Below are 9,148 nucleotides of genomic sequence, written 5' to 3' on the forward strand. Positions count from 1 at the left end.
AGATATATAAATATTATATTTCTTTTTCTTACGTATTGATAGATCCTCCAACGATAGAGACATTAATTCTTTATTGTGTGGTGAGGTTAGTATCATCAGCTTTTTTTCTTAGTTGTTAATGATATTGCAAGCCAAATGGATATCAAAAGAGAATATATTAGAGCAAGGTTCCCAAGAATGATACTACCACAGCTGGGCGCTTAACAACTCACTTCCATATATATATCTGTGTGTGTATGTATATGCATGCATATATGTGTGTGTGTGTGTGTGTACATGAGAAATATCGGTTGGTATAGGGATGTATTAAACAATGACTACGTATGTCCTATGTGGAAAGGAGGGTTATTTTGGGAATCTTTTCTGGGTGGATTTTAATTTAATTTTCGATTTACAAATTAATTTTAAGTGTTTGATTTTGTAATTTTAGAATACAGAAGTTGATGAAAACTAGAATTTAAGAATTTAAATCAAATAACGAACTAATGAAAACTTTATTTCTTTCTATAAATTCATGTGGAATCATTTCTTCGAATATTTTATTCCTTGAAAACAATTATGAAAAGAGATAAAAAAAAAACTTTTAATGTTTATCCAAACATGATTTTCTAAAACAAACTGACACTGGAAATCAAAGAAATCTTTTTTAAGAAATTATACTTTCCAAAAGTGAATTCATGAGAAAACTTCTTGTGGAAATATCTTGAGCTTTTAAAATTGACACCTAACATATTACAAGATAAGCAACAAAATGAAAAAAATAAATAAATAAATAAATTACTCTTCCGTGAATTTGAAGAAGGAGCTACACATTCAGCCTTGGGTGTTTAGGATATTATGAATGCAAGAAGTTTATGAAAATCAATTCATTATATTTTACTGTACTCTTTAGTTACAAGTCTAGCTTTGCTGGTAGATTTCATCCAATTTATTTCTATTAACCCATTTCAAAATCTTCAAATTACTCTTAAGATCAATTTGGTCAAATAAAAGTTATTTAAAAGCGGTCAAAGAATAGTCAATATTAATTCAAAAGTATTTAAATCAATTCAATTTAGAATAGCCAATTTTAATTTCAAAATATTCAAGCCAATTAATGTAATATCCGGACCTCAAAAATAAAAAGATATGTAAATAAATAAATTAAATTAGGATTTAAGGTCTAAATGAAAGAAATTTTAATAATTAAGGGGTTTTTATTAATTTTAAGAACCTAAATGAAAACATGTAAAAACAAAAGGAGTAAAAGCATAATTAAATAGAAATAGAAGGGGGCAAAAAGAAATCAGGAGATGGACGGTCCTAATCAAACCGTCTGAGGGATCCAACAGCTGGGATTCTATTCAGTTCAAAAGGCCTAGATTGAACCTTGCAAGATCCAACAGCCAAAGAGATGGGTATTGAGGAAACAATTAGGGTTTCCTTCTTCATTTTAAAAGAGAAATCGAAAATGGGAAAGAGAAGGAGAGGAGTCGTCAATGAGAGAAGGAGAGAGCTGAGTTCAAGTGGGTGAGCCGAGAGGAGTCCAAGCAGAGTGAGAGCCAAGTGGAAGAGAGACGAAGATGAAAGGAATAGGGCGGCCGGAGAAGACGAAAGGACAGAAGAGAAGAGTCAGAACCACAAGGGAAGAGAAGAAGAGAGAGTCGCAGAGGCAGAAGCTGAATGGAAGGGGAAGGAAAGGAAATCGAGCCGAGGAGCACCGCGTGATGGCATAACCCGAAGCGAAATAAGGTAAGTTCGTCCTTTTCATCCTTTTCCTCTCTATTTTCTGAAAATTCCTTTTCTTATTTTACACTAACCGGTATATAGGTGTGAAATTCGTTGTATAAACTTCGAAGCAAGCAAGGAGTGTCGCGGGGAACCAATAAGACCATCCTCGAAGTCGAACCCAAGGCCGAATTGCACCACGCTGACGCATGTAAGCTTTTTCTGTTATTGTTTTGGCTGTAGGGTGACCGGGGCAGGCGGTTGATGTCGGGTTGACCGCGCGAGCTCAACCTAGTCGCTCGCCCACTCGAAAACAGAGGAGTTTCCTTAGGTGTGGGAACCTGATACTCCCAGGTCTTGAAATAGGGACCATTGGGGAGCAGATTGCACACCCTTACGGTATGAGTCGGGCATCCCGTCGAGTTGTCATTGGAACCCATGATTTCGGTTGAATTTAGCTTCTGTTTAATATTTAAATTGCATTAATTAATCTGTGTCATGTGTGTGTACAGTGAATTAGGACCTTCGAACATATCTAGGAAGGTCGTTATGCAAAGGAGTTGTAAGTATTTTCGATTCTGAACCTAGATTAGGATTTTGAATTTATGCATGTATATTATTAATTTTTTGTGTGTTTTAAAAATAGAATAGATACTAACTTGATTTCTTGATGAAGAACAAAACACGGACCTATGACAAGTAAACCCTAATCTGCTTAGAATTTATGAGGAGATGGAAACTAGAAAAATAAAGGATTGATGAATGCTTAAACTAGTGATAAGAAATAAAATTTAAATTTAAAAAAAACCACCAATAAAGCGAAAGGTTGAGAAAAATAAAATAACGTAAGAAAATGAATAAAAATAGAAGAAAAATAATTATGGTTATGAAACGATTAACTTAAATAATACTTAAAAGAAAAATAAAATAAGAGGGAAGTAAATAAGAAATTGAAAAAGGAGGTGATGTGAGTGAATAGGGTATGGATCCTAAAAACTTTCTCATTTAGTCTGAATTGAGGAAGGGAATGTGTATGTGTGGCTGAAGTTCAGCGGATATAGTAAACGTGCACATGGATAGAGTTTGAAACTTAGTTCAGACATGGATAGGGATTTGCGAGTGTGGGTCACCTAGTAAACGTAATTGTTGTGGTTTTGTGTGTATGTTATCGATGCGATGGGGGGATCCATTTCGCCTCTCCTCAATTACAACATAAACGACAGCGCACGATGAAACCTTAAAGATAATTTTTCGAGTGTGCATATGTTCTTTCGAGTGTATATATGTTCTTTCAAGTGTATATATGTTCTTTCAAGTGTATATATATTCTTTCGAGTATATGTGGTTATATTTCGAGGTTAAAAATAATATTCAAATGTATATATGTTCTTTCGAGAATATATGGTTATACTTCGAGGTTATAAATGATATTCGAATGTGATTGAGGAATTTGATTGAAAAATGTGAAATTAAAATGTTCAAAACAATTGTATTTAATAAGTAAATTCTAATTTAGAAAATAATAGAAATTACAAATAAATTTTGTATTGGAAACATTACTACTGCATTTGCTCCTAATTGTGTATTTTTGCATGAGGTCTAATCTGGGTTTGGAAGAATGAAAATACTTATTGAGTTGGTCAAACTCATTAAATTTTACCATGATATTTTTTAAATGAGAAAAAAAAATCAGAACCACTGCTGGACGAGTGGAACTTGTAAAAAGGTTTCTATTCATGTATATTTTATTCATATTCTAGAAATTTTTATTTTACTTTGTTAAATTCTAAATTTTGACCTCATGTTTTGTATATATAACTACTGTATATACTACATGGGATGTTGATTGAATGCTAAATTTTTTAACTATACATATGCATATTTTGTGGGTCCATTATATGAAATGGCATGAGTAGGAATTGCACCTCATTATCGAGTTTGGGGTGTTACAATAAAGGTTATTCATAAAATAATCATATTCATACCATAACATCATTCAAACTTAATATTTTAATTAAAGCTCATAATCATTAAATGATTCAAATATAACTATCATATCAATTGCTAAAAAATAAGGAAATTTAAAGTATAACTATATCAACCGTTGATTTTAATTTCCTTAAAAGATATCATTAATTCAGTTTTTAATCAAGCTTATCAAGTATGAAAAAAATGGAATTAATCAATTTATTAAATAATTATTCAAATAATGACAGTCAATCAATGTAAAGATATTACCACTTAATTAAGTTCTTTTTATATTCTTTTTCTCCATGAATCGCCAAGAGTAATCATGATTCAACTTTGTAGCCCTCATTCTTTATTCATAATTTTGGGAGAGATTATCTACAAGCACAATCAATCCTTAGGTTTTGGTACCAAAAAATTTCTTGAGTTCATGAGGATTAATGCTAGAAGGTATGGTTCCTTTTAGACTCCAATATTCTTAGTTCCAAAATATGTAATATGTAACTTCCATCCCCTAAATGAAATAGAAGAAATGTAAATAAATAAATAAAAGTGGAGTTGGATGTAAATGAATGAATTTTTCAAATTTAGGGGGACTTTTAATTAATTTCAATGACCTAAATAAAAGTATGTAAGATAAAAAGGGGATAAAAACATAAATAAGGGGAAGTGGAAGGGGACAAAGGAAATCAGAAAAATGGACGGCCCAGATCGGACAGTTGAAGGAGATCAGATGGAGGAGATTTAAAAGAAAACGGACGGCCCAGATCGAGCTTGTGAGATCCAACGGCTGGGGGAACAAGTATAAAAGGGAAAGATATTAAGGTTTTCTTCATTTGGGAGAAAAGCCGAAAAAGAGAAAGGGAGAAAGAGAGAGGGGTGATCAGGGAAAGAAGGAAGAGAGGGTATCGTGCGGGCAAACCGAGAGGGAGAAAAGAAGAGAGATGCTAAAAAGAAAGAGGGGAAGTAAGAAGAAAATAGAGGAAGGGAAGAAAAGAGTGTGGTCAAATGGGAAGAGGAGGAAAGCCGAGAACGACTATACAAGGGGGAGGAGAAGAGAGATCACAGATGGGGAAAGTCGAAGAGAAGGGAAGAAAGGGAAATCGCGGCCGAGGAGCACCGTATGACGACGGAATCCCAAATTGAGGTTTGGGTTTTTTAAGCATCTCACCCGAGCAAGGTTTAGAAGCTAGAGAGCCGCAGGGTGACCGATAGAAGACGATTGGGAGCTAAGCAGAGGCCGAATCACTCGCAACAAAGGTAAAACCGTTCTGTTTTTATGTTTTGGTAGTGGTTTGAGCGGCAGTAGAGCGGGACCGGTGTCGAGCAGGCCATACGGGCTTGGTCAGGCCACCCACTCGCGCAAGAACTAAAGAGGTTCCCTCGGGAGTGGGGAAATCCACCCACCGTAGAAGTCGAAAGGTCTTCCGTAGGAATGGAGGCCGGAATCGCCCTTTTGGAATTCTGATTTGCTGTTTGGAAAGTTGAAAATTCTTCCTCGAAAATGGGAATCTGATTCACCAAACGGGGAGTCGAAAGGTTTTTCGGATACAGATCCCGATAATTTTGGGTATTTCGTTGGATGGTTATTGAAACTCGTAATTTGATTAAATTAATTTTTAGTATTTTGAAGTATTTTAATTAAGTTATATCATATGTATAGAAAAATTTGGACATTCAGGCGGATCCGGGAAGACATGTATTAGTGTAAGTATTTCTAATTCTCAATCGGATTCGAATTTTAAAATTGCATGTATTTTATAAAATCATGATATTTTGAAATTTAAATGGACACTGACCCGATTTTCGATGAAAAATAGAACCCAAATCTATAAGCAGTGGACCTAAGCAATTGAAAATTCTGAGGAGATGAAACTAGAAAACAGACCCAAAAGACTGGAGATTAATTGGACTGTGATGAGATATGAATTGAGGAATTAAAACAAATTCTTAATTAAGCGAAACATTAAAAAAGAAAATGAAATAAAATAAGAAGGTAAAACTAAAAAGGAAAATAAACAATTATCGTGGTAAAACAATCAGTTAAATAAAATTTTAGAGAAAGTAGAATAAAAATAAAATAAATAAGAAATAAAAAATGAGGAGTTATGAATAATTAGAGTATGGACCCTGAATGCCCTTTTGTTTAGTCCGAATCAAAGAGGGGAGTGCGTATGTGTGGCTGAAGTTCAACGGGCATGGTAAACCTGCACATGAATAGAGTATGAAACCTAATCCAAACGTGAATAGATATTTGTATGTGTGGACCACCTAACAAACGAACTATTGTGGTCATTGTAAGATTTGTGTGTGTGTGTTATCAATGCGATGGAAGGATCCATTTCGCATCTCCTCAATGACGACATAAATGACATCGCATGATGGAAACCTTAAAAATGACCATTCGAGTATATATGTGATCTTTCATGTGTATGTGATTATGTTTTAAGATGATGATTGATATTCGAGTATATCTATATTCTTTCGAGAGTATGTGGATATACATTTGAGGATTGTATATGATGTTCGAGAGAATTCAGAAATTTGATCAGAAACATGTGAAGTGGTGAAAATAATAAATGAGTTTTGCATTAAAACATCACTCTTGCATTTATCTCATACTGTGTGTTTTTCATGAAATCTTATCTGGGTTGCGACGATGGAAATATTTATTGAGTTGGTGAAGCTCATTAAATTTCACCCTGATATTTTTCAAATTAGGAAGAAGAGCTAAAACCACTGCCAAACAAGTAGAACATGTAAAAAGGGTTCCTATTTTGTATATTTTGTGCATATTCGAGAAATTTTTGTTTTGTTTTGTTAAACTCTAAATTTTGACCTTATATTCTATATATATAATTATTGTATATATATTACATGGGATGCTAAATTATATGGTAATTGTTGTGTTGTATATATATATATTTTGCGGGCTCATTGTATGAAAATGGCATGAGTAGGACTTGCGCCTCATATCAAGGGTCAGGGCATAACAAGTAGTATTAAATCTCATGTTCATAGAATCATCCCTTGTGCATGAGGTTTTAGAATTTAAATATAATATTTTTTGAAACTATTCGCCTGATGAGAAGTAGGAAATATTATTTTGAAATGTTCTAATTCATTCTTTTCTAAATGAATGGTTGTAAAATAAGACGTGGACGAACTCCACCGAAGCAACCTCCCAATTATATTTCTTTATAAGAGCATATTTACCGGTTGTACCACATGATAGAGGAGCTTGGTAACCAGCCTAGAGAAGGGATACATGGCCCTCCTCCAATACCAACTCCATACAATCCAGAACTAGTCATTATGGATCTAAACTGTCATAGAAAGTTTATGAGACTCCATCCTCCTACATTTACTGGTACCAAGAATTTTATTGAAGCTTAAGGATGGTTGAACTAAATTGAAAAGGCATTCCAAGTTTTGGGGGTGACTTTTGAACATAAAGTTATCATGGCTATATATCTGCTTGTGGGTGAAGCTGACCATTGGTGGAAATTCAGACAAACTACTTTACCTCTTCCCATCACCTAGGAAAGATTTTTGAGGGTGTTCAATGCCTAATACTTTCCAACACAACTCCAACACTAGAAAGAGTTAGATTTCATGCAGCTCACTCAGGGAAACTTATCAATGGTTGAATATACTCAAAGATTCACTGAGTTTATCCATTTTGCTCCAGCCATTCTAACTGATGAAGGGTAGTGGGCAAGAAAATTTCAGTGGGGGCTACGCCCAGAGATCCAGGATGCTCTTGCAGTTCTAGAATTGAATACCTATGATGAAGTTTTGGCGAAAGTAGAAATAGTAGAAAGCAGACTGAGGGGTTTATCCTGAGGAGCAGGCAATTCTAGACCTCATGTGCCTCCAAGAAGGTCGATTAGGTTTGGTTTACAAAACAAGAGGCCCAGAATGGCAACAGAGATACCTCCTAAACCAGCATCAGTTCTTGGTAAGGCACCTACCTGTCGCACTCGTGAAAAGAATCATGGTAATCAGCCGTGTCATCAAGTCATTCGATCCTATTTCAAGTGTGGTAGTCAACAACACCTGATCCGTAACTGCCCACTTATGAAAGAACAGCCAGAAGCTCAAATGCTGGGATGAGTGTATACCTTTACGGCATCATATGCTGAAGCAAATCCAGACGTGGTTCAAGGTATGTATTTTGTCTCAAAGAACTTGGCTAAGGTATTAGTAGATTTTAGTTCCATATACTCATTTGTGTTACACAATTTTTCACTACGATTGAGTGTTACACCTGCTTATTTGGAGCATATCTTGATGATATCCACACCAAGCATGGAGGTATTACTTTCTAATGTTATCTATAAAAATTGTATAATAGAGATAGTTAGTTGGAAATTAAAAATAAAATTGGTACTTTTAGATGTGGGAGATTTTGATGTAATTATAGGAATGGACTAACTGGTAGCTCATTACGCGACTTTAGATTGCCATAACAAGAAGGTTGTATTTAATATCCTTAATAAAGAAACTTTTACTTTATTATTAAACGGTGTGATTTACAATATATATGGTTATTTAAGTTGTATAATTTATTGAATCTAACATGTAGTGGTTGACGTGGTAGGTGATAAAGATAAGAAGATTGATTTTTATGATGTGTTGGTGGTCCGTGAGTATCTAGATGATGAACTTCAAGGGTTACCTCCGGACCTTGAAATAGAATTTTCTATCGATTTACAACTAGGCACCCAACCAATCTCCTATGCTCCTTATAAACTAGTAAGAGCTAAAATAGAAGAATTAAAGAAGCAATTAACAGAACTCTGAGAGAAAGGATTCATTCACCCTAGTGTTTCTCCTTATGGTGCTCTTATAACATTTCCTAATAAGAAAGATGGAGCCAAGTGAATGTGTATTGATTACAAACTACTCAACTGGGTCACCATCGAGAATAAATACCCTTTGCCCAGAATTGATGATCTTTTTAATTAAATGCAAGGGCCCAAATCTTTTCCAAGATTGATTTACAATCCATTACTATTAAGTGAAGATTAAATTCGAAAATATTTCAAAGACTGCCTTTAGAACCAGGTATGGCCATTACGACTTCTTGGTCTTACCTTTTGGATTAACGAATGCCCCAACGCTATTTATAGACATAATGAATTGGATGTTTGAGCCCTGGTTAGATCAATTTGTTATTGTATTCATTGATGATATATTGATTTACTCTAGGCAAGTTCTAGAAACTCTTAGAAAATAAAAATTGTATGCAAAATAGAGTAAATGTGCATTCTGGCTCAAACAGATTGCTTTCTTAGATCATGTGGTTTCTAAAGATGGAGTATCTGTAGATCCAACAAAAGTTGAGTCTATCATGGGATTGGAACGTCCCACAACGGTAAAGGGTGTTCGAAAATTCTTGTGCATGGTTGGGTATTATCGTTGATTTGTGAAAGGATTCTCTAATATTGCAACCCCTCTTACCCGACTT

The 9,148-nt window shown here is 34.5% G+C and overlaps 1 long non-coding RNA gene across 1 annotated transcript; it reads left to right on the plus strand.

Annotated features, from left to right (window-relative positions):
- The first annotated feature begins 1,195 nt into the window (after positions 1-1,195).
- LOC110820054 (uncharacterized) lies at positions 1,196-2,330 on the plus strand. Its single transcript, XR_002540800.2, has 2 exons — positions 1,196-1,731; positions 1,810-2,330. It is a non-coding gene; the product is annotated as an uncharacterized LOC110820054 (long non-coding RNA).
- The last annotated feature ends 6,818 nt before the right edge of the window (positions 2,331-9,148 follow it).

This window comes from Carica papaya, chromosome 4 (assembly GCF_054855325.1).
Source record: "Carica papaya isolate Zhongbai chromosome 4, ASM5485532v1, whole genome shotgun sequence".
Lineage (NCBI taxonomy): Eukaryota > Viridiplantae > Streptophyta > Magnoliopsida > Brassicales > Caricaceae > Carica > Carica papaya.